The following is a 25,569-nucleotide window of genomic DNA, read 5'->3' on the forward strand; positions in this document are numbered from 1 at the left end:
CCAGATGGGTCCTAAATCAGGGCTCCTCCCCATCCAGATGCAGGTGACGCAGAACCAGGACCTCTGCAAACCCAGGCATTAGGGAGTTGGAACACAAGCAAAAGCGATCTCACAAACTGGTGGCCACCCGGTATTGCCAGGGGTGGCTGCTAACTGGACATCATGTCACAGCAGGGGCCGATGTGAACTTGAACAGGCCTGGGTTCGAATTTGTCTGAAACCTGCCTCAGTTCCCTGAAATGTCTCTGAAATGGCTTCTCTTGCTTGGGTGGCCACAGGACTGTCAGCCCCAGCCTTAGCTGCTCGCTCTAGCCAGCCTGGCTGCTTCCTGCCTCCCCCCCCCCACTCCTCTCTCTTCTGTCTCATTAAATGTGCACACACTCACGCTGAAGGGGCTGTCCGTTGGGGTGCTGCAGCTGCCCACAGCTCTGCCCAGAACCCACTTCTTCCTTCTGCCAGCTCACTGAACATTCTAACACCTCCCTATGGCTTTTCCAGCTTGGCTAGAACCCATTTATTTTGGGACTTCCTTTGGGGAGAGTGTGTGGGTCAAGAGGAGGACCCCCCCCCCAGTTCTTGAAATATAGCACCAAGTCTTCCCTTCCTTCCAGTCTGATTTCACAGCCTCGTGGAACACAGAAGTTATAAATAACATGCCATAGAATATTCTAGAAGGTGCTAAGTGTTATGGGAGAGAAGCAGGCAGGGGAGGGGAGGGAGGCTGGGTGTTGCGGGGGTGGGAGTGGGTGCTGGGATTTTAACAGGGCTTCTATATATAGCCTTATCTCTTCCTGTAGGAGCTTCCCGTTGGACGTCTGTCTGATGATGTACAGCAGCCTGCCTGCGAAGCCGTGTAAGCACCTTCACATGCGCATACGTGTGCATGCATTTTTAGGGTGTGTGTGTGTGCAAACAGTCTGTACACCCCTGAATGTGAAAACACCACCCCCGCCCCTCCCCCCACACAGTACGACACTGGAGTCGGGAGATTCAGCAGACCCTTGAACCAATTTCTCCCTCAAATGAGCCCTAGACATCACTCAACGCCTCCCAAATTCTCCATCTCCATCTTGAAAACGTCCTGTTTATGCCCAGATGGAGAAACTGAGGCTGTGAGAAGCACAGGGGCCTCACCCAATGGCACTTAGCTGGAGGGAAGCTTGGCAAGGGGCGGGACTCCTCTCTTTGAGATGCCCAGTGGCCTTTCCACAGAGCCAGGCGGTGGAGACACAAGGAATAAGGTTCGAGCCTGAATTTTTCTTCCTGTCTCTCCTGCCCCGGAGGCCACTTAAGCAGCGTATAACTGCTCTGTGATGTATGGAACTCTCTGGCCGCGCATAAACAGAGGGTCACATGCCAGGCAGGAATGCCCATGGACTTCTTCCTGTTCTGTGAAATACGCCCCTCGTTTGACTGGGGTTTGTTTTATTAGACCCGTGGCAGTGAGGGGCCTGTGTAGCCAAACTGCTTTCCATCACTCTGTTCTCCTGAGAAACAGAGGCCTGGCACAAGGAGGGAAGTCTTGCTTCCTCTGTCCTTCCTCAGCACACGTCCCCAGAACTAGATCTGTCTGGCCCAGGACAGGCTGCACCCAAGGCAAGCCACTTGAGGTCTTGTGCCTGGAGAAGTGGCATTTGATCCTTACAAAGGGGCCATGTCAGCGCATTCTGCTGTCTGAAGGTAATGAGTTTTGCATAGTCCCTTGGAATTGCTTCCTCCTAATTAATTAATCCTGCACCAGACCTCTTGAGGCCACCTTGTGTGGAGAGAGATGTGCCAGAGCCTTGCATCTCAAGACTGGGGGATTCTTTTCCCATCTGATGTCAACATCTGGGATCTGGGACTTGAGTACGCTCTGGGTGGGGCTTGCCTCCATGGGACCTTGTCACCCTGGAGTTTGGGGCATCACTGCCTTGTGGCAGTCCCCTGGGGAGTGTGAAGTAATCCTGACTGAGTCAGCTTGTGGAAAGGGAGAACCGTGGCCTTGAATGCTCCGAGTGAACTTGAATGGCAAAGGAAAATACAGCTTAGATCTTCTAACTTGACCGACTCTGCTCTCCTTCAGAAGAGGGTTAAACAAAAGACCTTGGAGCCAAACTGGACCTGGCTTCAAGTCCTCCCTGTGTGCGGCCCCCTTCCCCCACCAGTTCTCCGGAATCAGTATCCATTCCAGCACACGTATAATAGCAGCACTTGCTTCTCAGGGGTGCCAGGAGACTCACACAGCCCTGCACCCCAGGGTGCATGCCAAGGAGTAGAGGTGTGCCTCTTACGGCTTTAGATAGTAGTTCTCAACCTTCCTAGTGCTGTGACCCTTTAATATGGTGGTGGTGACCCCCCCAACCATAAAATTATTTCCGTTGCTACTTCATAACTGTAATTTTGCTACTGTTAAGAATCGTAATGTAAATATCTGTGTTTTCCAATGTGAAAGGGTCGTTTGACCCCAGAGGGGTCACTACCCACAGGTTGAGAACTACTCCTCTAGATCAAGGGACCTTGTGAGTCTCAATTAGGGGCTGGTTAGTCTCCAATGCCAAACATTATGTAAATGAGTGGGTGTGGCTGTGTGCCAACAAAACTTTCTTTTCTGTGCTCCTGGGGACTGAACATAGGCTTCCTGTATGAGGCGAGCCCTGACCACTGAGCTACAAACTGCCTCTATAGCCCAGCAGTTCTCCAACCTGGACCCCAGCCTCCCAAGTCATTCAGTGTGAATGTTTTTTTTTTACAGAAATAACTTTTGGTGAGCCGCGTGTTTAGTATAGATCTGGGGTTGCATGTAGGGCTGCACTGCTGGGCGTGTGGCTGTGCCCATGTGTCAGCAAGGCTGGGAGGGTCTCCAAGTCTGACCCTCTCCTCGGCTGTGACACACGTTCACGAGATGCCTTTTGAAATATCTAGCACGTTCTAGGGACTTTGTCAAGGAGTTCTTGATTCCAGAGCCTTCAAGTCCAACATTTAGTCCGTCAGGAAGGATTGCTGAGTTCGGGTAGTCATCTACGAGGGACTCTGTCCAGGACGTGGGAGCAGGTCATTTCATCTCTGTGTGGAGGTCACAGAGTGCCGATACACAAGTGTAATGACTGCAACATTGCTAGGTAGTGCGGTCTCACAGAAAACCCCGACGGAGCTGAGGGCATGTGGCACCCGCTGTGTCCTGCTCAAGGTGGTTTTCCAAGGCCACCCACTCTTCAGATCCACTGTTCAGGGAGCCAAATGGACTTCAAGAGGTACAGAGACTTCCAAGATCACACCGAGGTGGGAACTGAGGGCACTCAGACCAGACACAGGTATCTGCTTCCCCAGCCTTCCTTCTTGTTGTCTGCAGAGGCAGGCAATGTGGGTACAGACAGCTTTCCAGGCCGGGGTGGGTCACCCTCACGCACAGCCCTGCAGTCCCTAGGCCGGAGGACACAAGACAAGTAGCAGCAACCTGGAAGCAGCCCAGATACTTGTTCTGGGTAGCATAAGATGCTGCGCAAGGCCAGGGTTTCCCCACCAGCCAACATCTCCAAATCCCAGGGGCCCATTGCATTTTGAAGTCTCTCCCCACTGGCCCCAAATGCTCTTCATTGCCAAGTGCCCCCAAGGAACCCTTGGGTGGGAGATATCGTTTATCAGAAGGAGCTGGTCTCAGGCCAGTTGTTTCCCGTCTCAGCCAGTGAGGGGAAGTGCTCAGACAGATATTTCCACTTTACTCACTCCGTTTCTCTCTCCACTTATCTGATCCTTGGCTCTGGCTTTATTTCCTCAAGATGTGAGATGCCCCGAGGAACTCTGTTATTTTCTTTGAAGCTTTGAGAGCTGAAGGCTTCACCCCTTGCTGGTCTCTAATCTCCCACACCACCGCCAACTAGCTGACCTAGCCCGGGTGCTGAGGGACTGGGTGGTATATAGGCAACAAAAGGCAGTTAGGACCCGGGGGGGGGGGGTGAGGTTTGGAGACCCAGTTCTGGTGTGGGGGTTCACCTGGAGACACCAGTGGCCACCGTAGGCCTCGACTCCTCTTCTCTGAAGTCCTGGCACCAGTGTTATAGCGTTCAGCCCACAATGGGTAGGCATCTGCATTGGAAGGCTCCTGTCCCTTGGTGCACGGCAAGCACGTCTTTCCTCAGGTGCCCTCTGCCCAGGGTTCTGCAGTCTTCTTCTTGGGCACTATAGCGGCCTTCAGAGGGGCTTCTGGCTCTACTGGAGTTCATCCCCCAGCCCCAAGAACCTGCCCGTTTTCCTATGAACACTCTTCTCCCAGGACCTGTCATTGTGTTACAGGATGGCCAGCCAGAAGCAGCCAACACCTACCCTGCAATCCACTTCACTGGCTTGCAGCCTGGTTGAGGTGTCAATCCAGGAACTACAGATCCTCCCCAGCCTCGGTTTCTCCACCTTGAAGTCTATCTCCCATAAACTCAGTTGGACACTAGGCCATCTTTGCATCTTCTGGCCTTTTCCTGTTGTGTGACCTTGGATGCGTCCATTCATTCTCCAAATGCATCTCTTTATAGTTGAATAGAAGCATGCGCTATTTTCTTTTCTTAAGTCAGGGTCTCTCTACACAGTCCTGGCTGTCCTGGAACTGGCTCTGTAGACCAGGCTGGCCTCAAGCTCGCAGAGATCCAACTGCCTCAGCCACCCGAGTGCTGGGATTCAAGGTGGGGTCACTATGACAGGTGCACACACTATTTCTCAAAGCTCTGGTAATCATGCATGGAAGCAGAGATGAGCACAAGGGTGCATCCCACGGGACACTAGACATGGGGTGCACCTTCCAGTCACGGCTTCACCACAGACACAGAATGAAGACTTCCTGGTAAGCTGTGGGGCCTTTTAAAAAGTCACTCAGAAAACTTTGGTGGTTTCTCCATGAAGTGGAGGCGGCTGCCTTCTTTCCCACCACCTCCTCCTTCTTTCCCTTTTCCTTTTTTCCTCTCCCTCCTCCTCTCTCTCCTCCTTTCCCCCTCCTCTCCCTCTCTGCCTCTCACTCCTCCTCTCCCCCCTCCTCCTCTCCTTCCCACTTTCCCTCCACCCACCCCTTTCCTCCTCTCTTTCCAGCCAAATCAGTGAGCTTCAGGTTCAAGGCTTTGTCTAAAAAATAAGATGGCTGTGTCTAAGGAGATAGCCCAGCAGATAACTTACTAACATGAGGACTGGAGTCTGGATCCTGAGCACCCATGTAAGAGCCATGAAGAGCAGTGGCCTGTCTATCACCTCAGGGCTCAGGAGGCAGAGACAGAGCATCCCTAGGGCGAGCTGGTCGGTCAGACCAGCACAATCCATAAGCTCTGTGCTCGGCAAGATAATTTGCTCCAGCCAATAAAATGGAGAGCAGCTGAGGAAAAAGTCTTTGGTGCTCCACATGGATACATACATACATGCACACAGACCCCCTCCATATGTAGTCACATACATGCTAACATGCATACATACATGCACACACATACACACACATAAAGGTGAAAAGTAACCGAGAAAGATACCTGATGCCAACATCTGGCCTCTGCCTGCACGTGCACACACACACACTTGCACACATCTGCACTCACACATGCTGGTGGCGAATGTGAACTGAAAGATGGTGTGTCGGGGGGTGTATGCTTCTATTCCAAAGGATGTCAATTACTCAGTAGAAAAAGAGCAATGTCGGGTTTTTAAACTATTACAGGGCCGCTATCATAATTGCACCCAGCGAGGACTCTTCAGGGGTCCCAAGGCCACTGAGAGAATGTTTTCCAGAGAGAGGGGGGTTCTAGGCTCCCAGGAACACTCAGGAATCACAAGGCTGTTAGCAGAAGGTCTAACCAGAGGAAGGGCAGTTTCCACGTCCTCTGAGTATTGCCTCCAGATCCCGCAGTGCTTAGAGAAGGAAAAGTCTCTGTACAGAGGGACGGCCTCAACCAAACCATCAAACTTAGTACTCCATCAGTGAGGCCTCAGGAGGGACCCTGTGTGTCCCAGTGAGGAGATAGCATCAGAGCGTGTCTCTGGAATGGCCACCCAAAAGTTGACACCAATCTGAAACTGAAAACACAGGTCAATAGGCAACATGGAAGCCTGGAGCATTAAAAACACCGCCCACCTGACTCTTCAAAAATGCTATGTCGGGCTGGAAAGATGGCTCAGTGGTTGAGAGCACTGGCTGCTCCTCCAGCGGACCCTGGTTTGATTCCCAGCAGCCACATGGTAGTTCCCAATTGTCTGTAACTCCAGCCCCAGAGGATCTGATGCCCTCTTCTGGCCTCATCAGGTACCAGGCATGCATGTAAGATACAGATATGTAGGCATTCCAACACATCAAGTCAAACAAAACCTTTTTTAAAATGATGTCATTAAAAAAAGAAAGAAAGAAAAATATTAAAGGTGAGGGACTGTTCTAGATAAAACCAGGGCTAGAACCGTGTAAACCCAAAGCATCTGGAGACCCAGGGTGAAGTCACTGATCTGGAGAACTAATCAAGGCTTGAAGCATGGTTGGGATCAGGTGGGTTCCTGGGATGGATTATGTGTCATGGGGATGGTGAGGTGTCTTCAGGACAAGGTCCTTCTAGGATAACACATAAGGAAGAGTTTAATAGTTAAGTGCCTGGAGAGAGGAGAGAGGAGAGAGGAGAGAAGAGGAGAGAGAGAGAGAGAGAGAGAGAGAGAGAGAGAGAGAGAGAGAGAGAGAGAGAGAGAAGGAGGAGGAGGAGGAGGAGGAGGAGGAGGAGGAGGAGGAGGAGGAGGAGGAGGAGAAGCAGGAGCAATTGAGTCTGGTTCTCACACCTGCATGACTCTTACAGCACTCCTGAGGCTCTTTGCAGTCCTAGCATTCGGGGGTGCATATATCCACAGCTGAAGTTCAGGGGCTCAATTTCCATTCTTTGCTTGGTGGTCAAGGCTGGTCCAAAACTCACTGTCATTTGACATCTGGGGGCCTTTCAGCTGGCGGCTCCAGGAACCCCGTTTTCCTCACCTGCCGTTGAGGGCAGTGTGGATGAGCACCCACCACGCTTCTAGGAGTGCTATGCTGAGTTCTGCACCAACTCCACAACATGGATCTGAGGAGATGGATCTTAGGAGATGGCCAGATGTTTGCTGGCCTTTCTCTGGCTGTCCCAGCTTCCACGGCCACCCCTCCCCGGCCCTTTGGCAAGCATGGGGACTGTTCGTTCTTCTAGAATTACTGGAACCCCACTGGTTCTCCTCAGCGTCTCCCAGTTCTCCTGCTGATGGGTGGTCCCCCGCCTCCTGTGCACACCCCACAGCCTGTCCCTGCCTCTGCAAGGCTGCCTCCAGCTTCTCCTTTCTCTCCACCTCGGGCCAGTCATCACCACAGCACCCGTGGGCTATGTCCCCCTTCCCAGTCCCCCCTCACCCCTCCCTGTCTGTCTCAGTCTCTGTCTTTCCCTATCTTGTTCTCTTGGGACACATGTGGCCTCACTCTCCCTGTATGTCCAATGACATCCCCTCTGCAGGACATCAGGACTGCTGCCCATGGGGCTCCCTTCCTTGGGTGCAGGTCTGAACTCCAGCTGTTCAGGGAAGGTGTGTGTGGTGGGGGTCTCTTCAACCTCTCTGGGCCTCGGTGGCCTCGTTTCCCCAATGGTGGTGTGAGTAGGCCCACCCACACCAGACTGTGGGAGTCAGCCAGGAAGATCACGCCCGGGCCTCTGGTGGGCTCCTGAAACCCACTCCTGATGGCTCTGGACTCCTTCATACCCTGTGTCCCTGCAACAGCCCCACCCTGTGACTCTGTCCTTGCCGGCTCTCCTCCTGACCACCCTTTGTGCAGACCTGGGCACCAGCTGCTTGTCATGCCACCCTGGTCTCCTCTTCTGGATATTCCGTGTTTTTCAAACGAGTCCCCACGTTCCTTGACACGGCCATTCGTAAAGGTGACACTTCATTCCCTCCCCTGAAGTGGCTTTGCTTCCAGAGACTAGAAGGTGCCAGGCGGAGACAGTCGGTGGCTTCCTAGGCCTCCCTGGTGTGCCGCTAGGCTCTGGGTAGCCTGCTACACCATAGTTACCCTTCACACTTCTGCTCCTTTGTTCAAATGGCAGGCTGCTTGGGCTTGCTAGATTTCGTCTCCCCCACTATGGGTTAAGTCCCGTGAGTGCCAGCCATGCCTGTGCCCAGAGCTTGGCACAAGGCTCAGTGAGGAGCTCAGGTAGCTCATGCCAGGTCAGTGTGGCCCCTGGAGCTTGGGCTTGTCGTCTGATCCCGGTCCATCTCCCCAGAGGAGCGGGACGCCTGCCTACTCTGTTTTCCATGCTCTCCAAGGCGTCTGATGGTTCATCCCTGGCTGCCTGACAGAGGGTTCATGCCACTGAAGAGGCACCTGGAGGAGGAAGGACTGTGCCCATTCTCTTCTAACATGCAGAATTAAAATAAAAAGTTTCATTCCACAGTGTGGCCAGAAACAGCTCAACCACATGGAGAGTCAGGACAGTTATGTCTCCACCATCCCCCAACCCAGACTGATCATCATCCCCCCAAAACCCCAACTCTTTGTCACTGGTTGTTTGTTATTTACTTATTTATATTTACATCAATTAATTATCCCATGCCTTTGTTAGTTAATCCAGTAATATCTCTCTCTCTCTCTCTCTCTCTCTCTCTCTCTCTCTCTCTTTCTCTCTCTCTCTCTCTCTATCATCTATCTACTCACTCATCTACCCATCCGTAGGTGTTCCTGCATCCATCCATCCATCCATTTACCCATCCATCTATCCATTTCCATCCATTCACCCACCCACTGACCCACACATCCATTCACCCATCTGTCCACACATCCACCCAACCACTCTCTCCTCACATTTCCTTTTTTTCCCACAGATTCATTCCATCCACACTTACTCCCCCTCACTCAACCTCCCATCCACCCTTGCATCATTGTCGGAGGCTTCCTCTGAGGAAGGAGGAGATTCTCACCTGGGTCCCTCAGCAGAATGAATTTGCTTTCCTCAAACATATTGTCCACCCTCCACACACTCAGAACCTCGAGTCCCCAAGTTTGGGTGGATCTTCCGGGTTCTTCAGCTAGCAAGCTTTGTGACCCGGGGGCCTCTAGAATAAACCAGGCCTGGCTTCTGGTTCCCATGGCAACCTGCTGTGTGTCCCCACACAGGTTCATCGCTTCTCTAAACTCCAAATCCTTCACCTATATAGTGAAGCATATAAGTTTCCACACATCCGGGGCATCCTGGATGTCTGGTAAATGCTGGCTGTTACCTCTCTAGACAGATAGTGTGAGTCTAAGTCCGAATCAGTGGAGGAAAGGGACCAACCAGGACCTTCCTTGAACCCATGGAAGATTCCGAAGTTTCTTTCCTCCGATGTATTGGGTTCCTGGGTCTAGAGACTTGGAAGGTGGTAGGGTACCTCCCCATGACAGATACATTCTTTTTTTTTTTTTCTAGAGCTGAGGACCAAACCCAGGGCCTTGGGCTTGCTAGGCAAGCACTCTACCACTGAGCTAAATCCCCAGCCCCGACAGATACAGTCTAGATCAATCCCGAGGCTTCCCTGGCGGGCTCTGGCTTCACCCTCTTCTACCCACACCCACAGGTGATGCTCACAGTCCCTCATCATCATTCTTCTCTGATTCTCAGTGTTTTTAGCACCAGCACTCCCAGAGATGGACTAGCACAGGGATCTTCAATGGGACCCCAGACCGATCTCATCCAAACCAGACCAGGAGAGCAAAGAACTGGAGAGGTACAGAGCTGGGGCAGAGCCCCTCTGCCTTCCTGGTCTCCAGTCACCCTGAGCCCTGAGGGTGCTCCAGAGCCACCTTGGCTGTGCAGGGCCTTTGCACAAGTTGTCTCATTCCTGAGAGCCCTTCCTCCCCCAAGAGAGGGAGGGGAAGAGGAGATGGAGAGAACATGAAGAGGGTTTTCATTTACAGCGTGAGCCTGTCTTTATAGGAGTCTCCTGCACTGTTTGAATGGGCTGTTTGTGCGCCTGAGGCCCACAGTTGACGGTCAATAGTCATGCCTTGGCTGTGATGAGGGCCTGGCTTGGAAGCCCAGCCCTGGCCTGTAGCTCAGAGAAACCCAGCTTCCTGAGCCTGAGCCTAATGGTGGAACGCCTCCAGAGCACTGGCTGGAGAGACCTACTCAGAGGCCCTTTCTCAGCAGAGGCAGGCTAGATGGAGGAGAAGAGCAACAGACCAGAAACAGACAAGGAGCCCCAAATCCCATCAGCAGGTGACTTAATGGCCGGCCCCGACCTTGGCGTTGACCTCAAGATGCTGCAGCCAGCCTTGGATGTGCGTAAGAAGGTCTCCACACCCAGCTGTGGCTGGCTGCCGCGGTGGGGCCGGGTCACCCGAGGCCAGGCTTGCGTCATCTCAGATTCCTTCCCTTCCCCACATGGCTTCCTCTTGGCTGCTTTGCTCCATGCCGTCATCCGTCCGTCCGTCCGTCAGCACCAGCCTGCCTGGGAATGGGTCCTATTCTAGCCACCGATGGAGCTCAGGGACTCAACCAGGGTGTGACAGAGCAGGTGGCTGGCCTGGGAGCCAGTGAGATGCCGCATTGCACACAGCAAAGGTCCAGATTCCAGGAGAGGCACGTTATCCAGAGACTGAACCCTGTCAGGACACAGGAGTCAGGACATCTGGCCCAAGGCAACTCCAGCAGAGAAACCCAGCCCTGCTCAAGACAGCCACAGGAAGTGACTGAGCCCAGGGCCTAGGCCAAGAGCCCTGGCAGGCCAGCTCTGCATCCTGGGGAGTCTCTGGGCTCCTCGGGTTACAGGAGCTGTTGTCATGGTTACTGGTAGTAATAAGGTCTAGCAAGTAGAAACACATGACACCCAGTTACAGTTGAGCGTCAGATCGTCCATCGGGGTAAGTCTACCCCAGGCAGGGCTTGGGAGATACTTATCCTAAAGGTCCTGCTTTGTTTCTCCGGACTTCCCATGGACCAGGGCCTCCCATGTTTGATCCATCAAGCTAGGGCCTCATTATTGTGGGAAAAACTCCCTTGAACAGAGGCGTCCCCTCCTTCATGGTGTGCAGAGTCCACAGGTGAGAGGAACTCGGAGACTGTTTCTACTAACCTGGGTATTAGTTATCAAATATGGGTGTCAGCAACGCCTGCGATGTCGATATTAATTAATAACCGTTGATGCCAGTGTTAGCGCTCGTTTGCGGAGTATTAGCTCTGCTCCAGACGGCCCTGTGCTCCACTGTGTCACGTCGCCACTCAGTGATCCAGTGCACTGGGATGGCATCCCGTCCTTGCTAGCTAGGCCGTTCACAGTGTTCAAAATAAAAGCTACAAAACTGTGGCCCTGACCGCTCACAGCGGGGCACTATGCGGAGTGGCTTGCGAGGATCGCCTCATAAGCGGTGTGTCACCTGTTCCGTACACAGAAATTATTTCTAGGTCATGGCAACATCTCCATTTCGAAAACAGAAAAATTGAGACCCAGGCTCAGAGGCTCGGATCCACAGGAAGCAGCTGGCTTCTGCCCTGATCTTCACACCGCGCCTGGCCTTCTCCATCAGCCACAAGGTGCCATCTGGGTCCAGGCTAGACAAGCAGCTGCACTGACCACCCCCCAGCCATGCCTCATGGATCCCCACTTCCCCCGAGAACAAAGCTATCTCCAAGTCTGTTTCTGAAGGGACCTGGGACAGACGGGCCCCAGGGCTGAGGGCTGGTGCCCGGGAGAGCACCTCCAGGGAGCACCTCCAGGGAGCACCCCCAGGGAGCACCCCCCAGGGAGCACCTCCAGGGCGGTGGTGGTCAGACATAAGAGTTACTTTTTTCATCGCTGTAACAAAATGCCTGACGAAAGCGAGTTACTAGAGAAGAGGGTTTGTTCTGCCCCAGGCTGTCGGGACAGACAAGGCAGGAGACGGTGCACCACATCACATCCACAGTTGGGCTGCAGAGAGAGAGAGAGAGAGACAGACAGAGAGAGAGAGAGAGAGAGAGAGAGAGAGAGAGAGAGAGAGAGAGAGGGAGGGAGAGAGAGAGAGAGAGAGAGAGAGAGAGAGAGAGAGAGAGAGAGAGAGAGAGAGAGAGAGAGACATGAACGCTGGTGCTCAGTTCAGTTTCTCGGTTTCATCCAGCCCCGGAGTCCAGCCCAGGGATGGTGTCGCTCACAGTTAGGGTGCGTCTCCCACCTCAGTTAACCTAACCTGGAAACTCCTTCACAGACATGCCCAGAGGGCTGTCTCCTACATGATGCCAGAGTCTGTCCGTTTGACGACATTGGCATTTCAACCAACAGAGAAGCTCTCCAGGGCTCCGTGACTGAGAGCACATTCCCCAGCCTCTTGGCCCCATGTCTCGGGCCTGGAGAACAGGAGCAGTAACAGTCAGTGTGAGCAGCTGGGGTCACTGTCAGGACACAGCGGCAGAGAGAGAGCCAGTGTGGGTGGCTTCCTCTAGAGATGAATGCGGGAGGTCCTCCAAGGAAGTGGGCAGTGGGAGATGAAGACCTGGCCCCTATGTTCAGAAGCAGGTGACTGTGGGCCTGCTGGGATCCCTGGGGAGCAGATCAGAGTCCACAGTGGACTGTTCTCAGCCAGGTCGTTGGTGCCAGGTGATCATTCCCTGTTCCGCTGTCTCCTCCTGAAATGAGGGCACAGATTTGGTGTGTCTGACTCTGAGAGCCAGGGGGAGATCTGGCCAAAGAGGGGCAGCCAAGTGGTAGGATCCAGGGAGTCGAGTAGGCCCAGGTACAATCCAATCGCAGTGATACACATCTCTAGAAAATCCCCCTCAAGTTGAAAAACACGCTTCTCTTAAAACACTAACAACGACAGCAGCAACATCTGGGCATCATCAGTAATAAATGGCAGCCCAGGTTGAAAACCAAGGGGCTCTCAGAGCTCAGAGACTCTAAGAACAGTGCTATCTTGGGGTGCCCAGCTGCCCAGAGAAGTACCCCAAGTATCCCTGTGCTCCCGGGAGAACCTGGGGAAGCTCTCTGGGCTCTGAGTGAAGTGGGTGTTGCTTGCCCTCCTGCGGAGGGCACTGACTTCAGAGGGGCCCATGCCCACAAAACATCCACCGAGCTTCTGCGACAGACAAGCCCCTGGCTCTGATTTAGCACCAACCTAAACTGAGAAGGAGGAATGTGGAAGGAGAGGCCAGTGGGCCGGACAAACACATCCTCGTTAAATGGCCGGGCCAACAGTGTATCTATCACCCACGGGAAGAGAGAGAATGGCTGTAGATAACTGTTGAGGAACCTGCCTGGCTCGTCTGGGGTTTTATCTGACTTGTCTCTCCGTGTCCCCAACTTAGCCACTAAACGGTACCTGTGATTCTTCTTGGGTCTATTTTTAAGATGAGAGAGTGAAGTCTCAGAGAAGGACAGCAACATGCCCAGGGCCACATAACAAGGGATCATCAGCAAAGTTAGGGTGAAGGACAGAGATCGGCTGCCAGCTACAGCACATCACGCAGGCCTTGGGACCCATGGAGGGTGGAGGACTTGCTTCCCCAGCTCTCCAATCCTTAGTAGCTAAGTGGCTTCATCTGAGTACTGTCAGCTCTCTGGACTTGGTTCCTTCATCTGTAAGATGGAGGCAGGCAGAGTCCTTGTTTACTGGCATTAGTTGAAGGATGGTCTGGGATCTCCCAGTGTGAGCAGTCACTTTGGGACCCTCCTAATCTACGGGGGGGGGGGGGGGCAGAAAGTAAAGGGCCCCCAGACAGGGGCAGCCAGATGAGCTGTATGCAGAGATCCATGCCTTCCTCCCCAACTGTCTCAGGCCTCAGTGGGACTCAGTGGTAGGGCCTGGCAAGCACAGGGACCCGGGTTCCGTCCCCGACACTGCAAAACGTAATAAATATAAAACCCACCTCTTAGTGACGTCCTTCCTCCACAGCTGCTGGGAAGAGATCTCAAGGGTCCCTAAGGTGGTAGTGACAGTGTGCATCTGGGCTGCTCTCGTGTGTGGCATGCAGTGAGCCTGCCATGGCTGGCACGGTCCTTTGGGGCTAGCCAACCACAGCTGGTATGTGCAGCCTGGTGGCCTGGCCATCTTCCTGTCAAGTAGGCAGAGTCGGGAGAGACAGGGTTTCTTCCAGAGCCCAGGACGGGGGTCAGAACCGTCCTCCAGAGCCTGTGGCCCCTCTGCCACAACTGAGCTAAGTCTGTGGGGTCATACCACCTCAAGGCCCCTTCGGGTCCCCATGCAATGGAACTGGAGACATGCTGACTGCCTTGTAGGGCGTCAGTCTCCGTGGCCATTGGATCTGTGGGCTTCTGCCTCCCCGGAGTCCCAGCCAAACACATTGTTGCTGTGTCTGTGACAGCCCATCTCGAGAACACACCATGGGGAGGCCATTTGTTTTTTTGTGGTTGCGCCATACAGGGACTTGAACCCGGGGCCTCAGCGTGCTCTGTCACAGTGATGATGCCAGCTCCATCACAGAGATCCTCCTGCCTCTGCCTCCCACGTGCTGGGATTAAAGGCATGCGACACCACCGCCACTCGGCCTATTTTGCTTTTTTGTTTGTTTGTTTTTCTTTTGCTTTTGAGACAGAGGTTGACTAAGTTGCCCAGGCTGGATTTGAACTCATTCTGTAGCCCAAGCAGGCCTTGAGCTTATTTCTCCTACCTTAGCTTCTTGAGTAGCTGGGATGTCTGGCCTACAGCACCAGGCTTAATTCATCTGTGAGAAAAAGGAGAGGGATGGGGTTAACAGAGGGGGGGGGGTGAGCTAAAAGGGTGTGGCTCCCTCTGGCCTCTGGACTGAGTTACCTCACAGTCAGGGCTGTGGGTACACGGAGCTCTCAGGCGAGGCTTTTGGCAGCAGGCGAACTGGGTTCCTAAAGATTATTATTTTAGCAAACCCAGCTTGGATGTGTCCTCCAGAGTCGGCAGGAGGCTCCGCAGCTCTCTCCAAGAAAGTGCTCTTCGGCGGGAGTTCTTATTTCAGTCAGGCCCAGGGAGGGGTTCCGCTCAGCTTGTGTTTCTGGAAAAACATGCCTTTGGGAAGAGCTGGGGTGTGGAGGGAGAGCTTGGTGGGGGGGTCTGGGGAGGATAAGATGGGGGTTGCTGCAGGACCAGGGCCTGCTGTCTCTTCTTGGGGACCCTAGAAGGAAGGCAACCTGGAGATCCTGAGCAACAGGTCTCCAGAGCAGAGGGGTGGCAGGAGTGTGGCCTGGCTGGGTGGTTCACCGTGATTGGCTATCACCTGGATGTCACTGGCCCACTGACTGCCTCAGTTTCCTCCACTGGAATAAAGAGCCTTGAAAGTTTCTGTGTGACCTGGCCCTTGCTCTTCCTTCTAACCTCGCCCCTGGCCACTCCCTCCTCAGATCCCCAGGGAAGCACTCACCTGCAGCCCCAGGCTCCTCCTCCTGTCTGGGAGCACCCTCCTCTGTCTCTTCCTCTGGGTATCCTAAATAGTACCTGCCCTGACCTCCAGCATGAGTCAGAGGCCCCCCCTGTCATACCCACCACACCCCCACACCCCGCTGCATGCCCTTCTGCTGTTCTCCATTCCTCCGGCTGGAGTGTCCTAGGAGGACAATCTGTGTCCCTCCTCAACTCTGAAGTCACCACCTTGCTTCTTGCAGTTCTCAGCAGGGCACAGGGACAACTTCCCCAGGGCAGCTTGCAGATGTGTGCCTCTCAGCCCAGGGTAGAGCCCAGAACAACAGGCAGACAGACAAACAGACAGATGGGAGGCTCCAGCTTCTTGTCATAGTCAAGTGGAGCGTCACAGACCGATCCTGCCACCGCCTTCGGTGTTAGGTAGCCGCATGCTCCACAGAGCTGCCTTCAGAGGATGGAAACTGCACTCTGTGCTCCCGAGTGCGGCTTCTTTCTAGGCACACCCAGGATCTCTGGGCTTGAGATCTCTCAAAAATAACTCCTGTAGGATCCTGGAGGGACGCTCTTGCTTCTCTGCATCTCGTGGGCTTCCTGGGGGACCCACCATTCCTTCCAGCCCAGAGCCACATCGTTGTCCACACATCACAAGTCTGGGTGAATGTCGAGTGTCTCTGTCTTTGGAGTCTCGAGCCCCAGACTTAGTTTTATGGGCTTTGGCTGTCGAGGGCAGCCGACGACTCCATCCATCAACCCAGGACCGCTCCAACACTAATGCTGAATTTATAGAAGTGGTTAAACAAAGTGTTGACAATATGGACGATGTGTTTCTGATTAACACACGATTCCGAGTGAAGCTGCCATCTGTGGGGGAGGGGGGAGGGGGGTCAGTAAAACACAGCCGTGAATTCCCAGGCTCTGGCGGCTCTGACTGGGCTGGATTACCAGAGGTTGCGCAAGAAGCGCCTGAGCCTGCTGCCGCTGTTGGGAAGGCTCACACACAAACCCGGAGCCATCCCGTCCCTTCCCCTCTCCCTGTTTTCTTGAGAGATTAAATCTGAGTTCTTTTCCAGCCTGAAGCATTTCCATCAGGAAATTCTGTCAGCTCCACCGATGTTCCCTCCAAATTCCTGCCCTCAGCCTGACCCCTCTCCCAAGGTGACCTGAACATGGCAGGAGAGGCACTTAGCTGCTTTCTGGGTGCGGCTGGTTTCTTTCTTGAATCATTTCATATCATCAAGAGAAGAGGTGGGGGCATTTGCATTCTAACGAGACTCTTGTTCTGAAATAGTGTGACTCTCAGGAGAAGCTGCAGATCTGGACCAGAGTGCCCCCCTATCTCAGTTTCCCCTTATCCCAGATCCCCCTTCCCCCAATGCCCCCACCCTCCAGCAGCATTAAACTCCATAGCCACAGCACATTGTTAGAGCTAGGGAATCACCTTTGGTTCCACACTGGGCCCCTAAGGCACAGTTGATCGTTGTGTTCTTTAAATTGCTCTCTAAGATTTTAGCCTGTATTCAGATAGGCACCTGTGGCCGCCTGGGAAGAGAGGGTCTCCCATTCTCACACGGAAAGCCTCTTGGGTTACCCCTGTGATGCTCTGTGTGGGAGTGTCGCAGACATGAAGTTGAATGGAAATGTAAGCTTCAAGATCGACCTCCGATTACTTTTTCAGACAGAATTGCTATGTAGCCCAGGTTGGCCCTAAACTCCTGATCTTCCTGCCTCAGCCTCCAGAACGCTGAGATCACGGGTGTGTGCTCCCACACCAGGCTCTATAACCGACCTTTGTTTCCTCAGCATTGTCCCTTTTCATGGGTGGATAGTATTCCAGTGTATGGACATACCACAGTCTGCCCATTCACTGGCTGAAGAACACCAGCTATAGAGCACTGGCTGTTGAGAGTCTTACGAGTAAAGTGTTAATGAATATTCATAGGCAGGATTTCCTGCCCATCTGCAGTTAACAGATCAGAGGTAGAAGAGGTGACAGGTCATAAAGTAACTCACCTGGCAGCTGAGTCAAGAACTGAACACAGGTACAAACTCTAGAGTCCATGTCTGCCCAGCTGTGTCTAAGATGGAAAACCTTGTGGCTAAAACAACCCTAAAGCCTCCTGGGCCCAAGCAGAAGATGCGGTGTTTATCTGAGATCTGATACCCCTGTGTGTGCTGATATTGTGTTCCCCGAAATATTGTGCATGCTAATAAACTTATCTGGGGTCAGAGAACAGAACAGCCACAATATTAAACATAGAGGTTAGGCAGTGGTAGCACACGCCTTTAATCCTAGCATTCCAGAGGCAGAGATCCCTCTGGATCTCTGTGAGTTCAAGGCCACACTGGAAACAGCCAGGCATGGTGACACACGCCTTTAATCCCAGGAAGTGATGGCAGGAGGCAGAAAGGTATTTAAGGCGTGAGGACCAGGAACTAGGGCAGGTTACGCTTTTAGGCTTTGAGCAGCAGTGCAACAGAGACCCATTCGGATGAGGACTCAGAGGCTTCCAGTCTGAGGATACAAGATCAGCTGAGGAATTGGCGAGGTGAGGTGGCTGTGGCTTGTTCTGCTTCTCTGATCTTCCAGTGTTCACCCCAATATCTGGCTCCAGGTTTGATTTTATTAATAAGACCATTTAAGATTCATGCTACACCCGTGGGAGCATGCCATATCTCTAGAGGAACCGGAGGACCCTCAAGAACCAGAAAACCTGCCGTGGAGACTGGGCCCGGCTCGGTGGGACTTTCTTTCCTGGTATAGCCTGCATGTCCCTGACACTCTTCTGCTGTGGCGTCTCCCTCTTGGCCTTTGTCACGGCGTCCCTCCAGGGAGCACCGCCATCCCACTCTGCCCACTGTACTCTTGTCTTGTAGCACGCATCTCCTCACCACGGCATTTCATCCCCCCCTCTCCCCACTCATGTCCCCGACTCTGAAAAACATATCTGCCGAGTAAACAGGCGTCTATTTGTTGAGCCAAGCGCTGCGAGGACTCAGGAGCTACAAGGTCCTGTGCTGAGGCCTGAGAAACAGAAAAACCAACAACCCCTGTGCCAGCCTTCAAGCAGCTCAGCCTGCGGGTGCCGGATTTGGGGTTGGAGTTGGTTTGAGTCCTGTGTGTGCACCGATCTGGAATCTGAAGGGTCTCCCTGGTGTCAGCCCAGCCTCCTTCACAGAGGCCCATTGGAGGGGTTCGGGGTGGCTAGACATGCGTGTGTGCATTCTTCATGGCTCTGCGCTCTGCTGGGGTGGTGGGATCCAAGTCCCCAGAGCCAGTGACCCACCTCAGCTGCACCCCCCAGCATGTCACAGGGCTAAAGATGGAGAGCAGGTACAGAGGCCGAACAGGCACCAGCTTTAGCGGTCAGGCTCCTCTCTCGCCACCCTCCACCTGTAGCTCAGCTCCCCGGGGCCTGCAGCTCATTCTGGACTTCATTTCCGCCCTCCCTGGCCTCCCGTTCCCCATAAAACTCAATCTCCTCCTGTTTTCAGTTCAATTAAGGGACTGTAATTCCACCCAGAGGGTCACACACTGCAAGTGTGAGCGATGTGGGGACGGGGCTGGAGGGAGGGTGGGAGATGACCCCAGAGGGCTCCCAGGGAGGGAGAGAGGAGAGTGTCTGTGAAAGTGAGACTTCTGGATCACCATGGCACCCACTCCTGGGCCAAGGGAAGTCTCCCTTACCCTCAGTTTCCCCATCTATGAAGAGCCCAGTGATCGATCACCATTGTGGATCATGATCTTCCATTCATCCAGACTCCAGCACTGTCATTTAAAAGCTAACTTGGTTACAAGCCGGCTAAGGCTGCACAGTGAGACCTTGTCTAAGAAAAAAAAAAAAAAAGACTAATTTAATGATGGATTAAAACTCCACCACCTGTGGACCCAGCCAGGAAGGCTGCCTGCAGGAATTTCTCCTCTGGAATGTTTATGCAGCTGCAAAGACGTCCCTTCAAGGATGTCCACTGCAGGGGAGGGACGTAGCCATTGCACTGCAGACTTGCCTCAGAACACCTTTCCGTCGTAAGGCAGAAGTCAGACCTGGTGACAAGCTTGGAACTTAGGTGACGCAGAGATAGGAGAGTCGGAAGTTCAGGGTCAACCTCAGCTACACAGGACCTTGGGGCCAGCATGGGCTACATGGGACCTTGTTTCAAAAGTCTCATATTAGCAACAATAATATAATGACTAATGACAGAGGCGGGCCTACACCCACAAGACAAGTGGGAGCCATTCTTAAAGAAAAGTCACGCCTCCCTGGTAGCCCTGAGGGATGGGTTCCGGGACCCCCAAATCCCCCATCTCTATCCTAGACATCAAGCCCCTTGTATCCAAGAGTGCCATAGCATCAGCATAGACCACATCAGCATAGACCACCTGCACATCTTAAATCACATGTTGGGGCTTCCCTGCCTGATGCAACAGAAATGCCACGAGGCTATCATCAGGCTATGATGTTTAGGAAAGAGGACCAAAAACAAGCCTGTACCTGTTCAGAAGAAATACCGGTGTGTGTGTGTGTGTGTGTGTGTGTGTGTGTGTGTATGTGTGTGTGTGCATGTGTGTGTATGTATGTGTGTGCATGTGTATGTGTGTGTGTGTATGAGTGTATGCATGTGTGGGCATGGGGACATGTGTGTGTGCACATATGTAGGTGCCTGTACATCCATGTGCTTGTGTGTTTGGATGTTTGCGCTTGCATCTGCAGGCCAGAGGCCCGTATTATCTGACTGTTTTCCTCAGTCCGTGTCCATAGCTCACGGTTCTGGCTAGCTTGACTGGCCATGCCGCTCCAGGGTCCTGCTGTCTGTTCCTGCCGTCAGACGTGGCCGCCGTGGCTGGTTATTCATGTGGGTTCCGAGGGTGGGGCCGTCCTGTTCACATGGCAGAAAGTTTACAGACTTCACTGTCTCTCTGGTTTCAGATGTGACTTTCTGAGCAGTTTCCACGTGGAACTGGGCAAACCTGCAGAAGCTGGACCCCAAGCACCTCTCGAGGTAAATATGAATTTCTTCAGTCGGGCCGGAGTTGAGTGTTAATACCAGACTCCAAGTCCAGATGGAAACACAAAGGACCCACTTGTGGGGACTGGAGGGCCATGCTCCGGCATGGGAAAGGGAGCTAGTGACTTCCCTGGTTTTCAATTTGCATAAATTACTTTTATAATTAAAATGTGTCCGCACCCATACTGAGTGATGGTACCTACTTACCGCTGGGAACCTGAGTTTTGCATCAGGCGTGAAAGGGTAGTTGACCCTCACCATCAGCACCAACTGCTGTTGATGCTGTTACACGCTTCTGCTGCCTTTTCCCTGTTCCACGAACCCAGACATTTAAAAATTATTTACTTACTTAATGTGTATGGGTGTTTTGCCTGAATATATGTCTGGTGCTGCCGAGGCCTGGAAAAGGCGTCTGCTCCTCAGGAACTGAAGTTACAGACAGTTGTGAGCCACCATGTGGGAGCTGGGAATTGAACCCAGATTCTCTTCAAGAGCAGCCAGTGCTCTTAGCAGCAGAACTGTCTTTCCAGCCACCACATAACCACGGGTGGAACTGCCCTGTGAGAAATCCTGTTTCCTGCTTCTCTAGGTCATTAGCACCCACCCTGGGGGATACCAGGAGGGCTGTACGAGGAGCCTCAGCACAGGGCCACAGCCACCTCAGTTTGCAGCAGGGGCTTAGTCAGGTCCCCAACACAGCAGTGGCTCCACAAACACCACCTTAGCTGGTTGTTAAATCGGTGCAGAGCAGAGATTGTCAGGCGACCAAGGTCATGGTCACAGACCCGGGTTGTGTGAGGTTTCGTGCCATTGGTAAACGCAGTGGTAAACACTGGTCCCCTCAGGACACATTTGGAGGCAGACAGACAGGTCTCCATGGTGTGGTGTTCTCTCCCTCAAAACTGCTGGTTTCCTCTCTGGGCCTCTGAGTCACTCCAGGGTGGAGAATTAGACCCTGGCCACCGAAAGTGTGGCTTTGAACGCAGCCAAAAAAAATGGTTGGGCTGGTCCCTGCGGGGAGTGTCATTTCATCCGCAGCCCACAAAGAAGCTTTTCACTGAAGGCAGAGTCACAAAGCTAGGAAGCTCAGGGCTTCCCAGACAGTCATCCCGTCTGCAGAGAGAAGCTCCGACCAGCTGTGGAAGGTTCTAGAGGCTCCTTCATGCTCTAGATGCCTAGATGAACTGACGACAGCTAACACTGGATGAAAATATTCAAGACAGACAAGTTTCAAGCCTTGGGTTAAAAATTCTCCTACTCACCAAGGCATATTGGTGTTCCCCTGCTGGTTCTAACACTCGGGAGGCTGAGGCAGGGGCAGCCCAAGAATTTGGGATCCTCCGACTGCGCAGAAAGATAATGGTGCCCAAATCAAATAACAATACGGGCCGGTTGAGCCGGGCGGTGGTGGCACACAACTTTAATCCCAGCACTCAGGAGGCAGAGCCAGGAGGATCTCTGTGAGTTCGAGGCCAGCCTGGTCTACAGAGTGAGATTCAGGACAGGCACCAAAACTACACAGAGAAACCCTGTCTAAAAAAAAAAAAAAAAAAATCAAACAAAAACAACAACAACAAAAAACCCAAGCCTGTTACTTGTGGAACTGTGTTCCCATCCCACCATAACTAGAGATTTTAGGGCAAAGCCCAGGCTCTGGCTGTCCCCCACCCCCCACGCACATACTATGTGTCCCCATCTCGGTTTTCTGGGCACTCACATAGAGGAAGAACACTTAAGGAACCCATTGTCACAGTCAATCCTGCAGCACAGGCTCCAGCATTAGGTTTAAACCCAGGAAGGACATGGCCGTGACCTGAGGCCACAGATCAGAAGTCCAGAGTTCAGAAGTCCAGGTTGACTCAACGCCGCCCATCCTCTGATCAGATCAGGTCCGGGAGGCAGCCTCATGGATCTCTGTCATGAGGAGGGGACCGACGTGTTTCCCACAAGTGACCTGCTCCTGGTGCAGCTGCTGCCGTCACTCTGTCTGGGGTGGCTCTCCTGCAGGCTTGCCCTGCCAGGGAACCTGAAGTCCTTTGTCGTCCAGAGGCTCATGGCACAGCTGTGGTCTTCTTCTTCTTCTTCTTCTTCTTCTTCTTCTTCTTCTTCTTCTTCTTCTTCTTCTTCTTCTTCTTCTTCTTCTTTTTGTCTTTCAAGACAGGGTTTCTCTGTGTAGCCCTGGCTGTCCTGGAACTCACTTGGTAGACCAGGCTGGCCTCGAACTCATAGAGATCCACCTGCCTCTGCCTCCCGAGTGCTGGGATTAAAGGCGTGTGCCACCACTGCCCGGCTCAACTGTGGTCTTCTTGAGTCACGAGGGAATGTCAGGGATGGCGACATATCTCCTTCAGCCTTGAAGAGGGACAGGAGAAAACAGGTGGGGAGAGGCCAGTGGGGTCTGAGACAAAGCTGAGAGACAGACGGGAGACAGAAGCCGTGGTGGCAGGCATGGGTCCTGCTTTTTGCGACTTTGTGGCCCTGATGAGGAGTTAGGACTGTCAGCAAAAGCAGTTTTAAAGCATCTCATAATGCACGGAGGCCTGGTGGCCTCCTGGGATGGGGGCGGGGTGGTAACCCAGCTCCAGAGTTGGACTAGAGTCGCCAGCCATCACTCTCCTCATTCTGTCCAACCTCGCCTTCCACCTACTTCCCATCCCCATTTCCTGGGGCAACATGGCCGGGCCCTTCCTAATGAGTATGTGGTGAGTTCTGCCTCCCTCTGCTCCCTGGGTCCCTGACTTGAGGCTGTTTGCCAAGAGTAAGTATTTAGACAGTGCTGGGGGGCCTGGGGTCTACCCATCACGTGAGGAGCAGAGGTTCAGGGCTTCCAAGACAAAGAGGAAGGAAATAATCACAGTCCATGTCTGTCCTCAAAGCGCCTGGGGTAGTGGAGACACAGCCAGGCACGCTCAGCCAGCTGTCTGATGAAGGGCATGTTCTTTCTGCTAGACAGATGTGAAGACTGAGGCTGAGAGAGAAAGGGGGTGGACCTGTCATTCTGCAGAGTGTGTCCCATGTGTCTTTCATACCTGTTCGTTCCAAATTTGGGGCAGTGGGTTCTGGGGCGACTGGAGCCTTCTCAGAACAGAAAGGGGGCTTGGCGAGTGAGCTGTGATGATGCAGGAGTTGAGCGACGACTGATTGACAGCCATGAGTGGGAGTAAGGACCAGGGACTGAGGCCACAGGGTGAGTGAGTCCCAGGCAGAACTGGATCTTGAATTCCCCCCCAGCTCTGCAGCTGTGGCTTCCAGGCACCCTGCTTCCTAGGGATGTCGCAGGGAGGCCACACATCAGTCTCTGTGCTCAGCAGCCAGACCCTCGGTCCTCTGCGTTTCCCCCTTCTTTCCCAGAATGGAGGCCAGCTGCCTTGCCTTCTTAGGCCAGTTCAAGGCTTTGTGAAAACAGCTGGGGGGGCGTTTGGAAGTTTGGAAGAGAGCGGGAAACCTCCCTCCCCTCCCCTACAGTCTGCCTCTCCTTTAGGGTCCCTGGTCTGCTTTCCCACAGGCTGCAGCTCCTTCCTGCTCCTAGACACCTACTCCATCTTTCCCCTACCATCTCAAAGTCATGTTCCCAGCCAGGGGACGAGGACATTTCTGGCTCAGCAGCAGCCAAGCTCAGAGTGAGTCAGAAAAGGGACCTTCGGGGCACTGCGTGTGTGGCTTGGTAGTGTAGGGAGACCGCTCCCCCACGCAGCTCAGCCTACAGCTCATTGCTACCCGTGGTGACTCCATTCACTCTGCTCCCGTGAGCCTCTCCCTTCCCTCTGACCTACTCTTGCAACCTTAAAAGTACCATCTCAAGGAAGGGCATCGATCTCCGGGGCATCCCCCACCCCAGACAGGCCCCTTACAGTCAGAGAGCTTGCTACTCCCAAGTTAGAGCTGAAGAGCAGCCTGGCTCCTTCCCTCCCCAGGGTTGGAGACCTTCTGGAAGCTGAGGACACCAGTTTCCACTCACTCATCACAGAGGCAGGCCAGAGTTCAGCATGGAGCCCAGCACTCTCCTGATCTCACATCCCATTGCTTATCACCCACTGGGAAAACAGTTAGCTCCCAGGCGGGTTCTTATCGGCCCAGACGGGGTCACACATCTCTCCTGGGAAAGCATGGCTCAGACAGATCAGACTTGGGTCAACCGAGGCTTCTGCAGCTGGGGAGGCATCAGCCAAGCTGGACCCTGGAGAGGAGGAGGAGTCCTCTGAGGAGGCAGGTAACAGGGAAAGCTTGTGTCAGTCGGGTTTGTGAGGCTAGGGCTAAAATGACCAGAGCACCTGAGGGAGAAGGACTGACCTTGTCTCCGGGTTCCAAGGTCTCAGCCCAAGCCTGGCTTCATGTTGACCCTGAGACAGAACGTGATGGTGGCCGCAAGCAAAGACTGAGGAAGACACTGGAGGCCAGGCGTAGTCTTCAAAGCCACAGCTCCGGTGGGTGGCCTGCTTCCTCCAGCCAGGCTCTGCCTACCAGATCTTCTAGATTTTTCCAAACCAGTGCCACTGTCTGGGAACAAGTGTTCGGCAGGTGAGCCCATGGAGGACGTTTCCTTCTCAAGTCTAAGCTTATTCTTCACCTTCACGCAGCTCCCTCTTATAAGAAAACAGTGTTGTATGTGCCTGACCGAAGAGTCAGTGTGTGTGTGTGTGTGTGTGTGTGTGTGTGTGTGTGTGTGTGTGTGTGTGTGTGTGTTTACATGCTCAAGAGTGTGGGGAGCAGGTGACAATCTTGGGTGTCATTTCTCAGTCACTGTCCATCATCATTTTCAGACAGTCTCTCTCTGAACCTAGCTTGCTGTCAGCTAGGCTGACTGTCCAGCAAGTCCCAGGGGTCCACTGGTCCCCACCTGCCCCATGCTATGGTCACAAGGGCACACTGTGACAGCTGGCTTCTTGTGTGGAGCTTCTTCTCTGGGAGCAGATTGAACTCGGGTCCTGGTACTTACATGGCAAGCACGTTCCCATCCCCGTCACTTCCCCAGCTCAAGTGTTGGATTGTCCTTGAGGTACCTTGTGACTGTCCCTGGAAGTGGGAAATCCAGCAACTACATTAGAAAAGAGCCGGGATTGAGCTCTGTGTGCCTAGGGGGCCATCAACAGACATTTCCTTTCTCTCTCTCTCTTTTTTTCTGTGCTGGAGATGGAACTCGGGGGCTCTGTGCATCAGGCAAACGTCTTTCCACTGAGCCCCACTAGCAGCTCAGTGAACTGGTTTATATGTGAGGCTGGAGCTCAGAAAACTGCTGTCTGTGGTCTGGCTGTGGTCTGCCAATAACGCTTTAT

General features: G+C 53.4%; 1 long non-coding RNA gene across 1 annotated transcript; it reads right to left on the reverse strand.

Moving 5' to 3' along the window:
• Nucleotides 1-12,036: 12,036 nt before the first annotated feature.
• Nucleotides 12,037-17,684, reverse strand: LOC121825409 (uncharacterized). The gene is made up of 5 exons (XR_013047550.1): nucleotides 16,731-17,684; nucleotides 15,294-16,153; nucleotides 14,714-14,927; nucleotides 14,571-14,624; nucleotides 12,037-12,569 (listed from the first exon to the last, which is right to left on the reverse strand). It is a non-coding gene; the product is annotated as an uncharacterized LOC121825409 (long non-coding RNA).
• Nucleotides 17,685-25,569: the final 7,885 nt, after the last annotated feature.

Source organism: Peromyscus maniculatus, chromosome 23, assembly GCF_049852395.1.
Source record: "Peromyscus maniculatus bairdii isolate BWxNUB_F1_BW_parent chromosome 23, HU_Pman_BW_mat_3.1, whole genome shotgun sequence".
Lineage (NCBI taxonomy): Eukaryota > Metazoa > Chordata > Mammalia > Rodentia > Cricetidae > Peromyscus > Peromyscus maniculatus.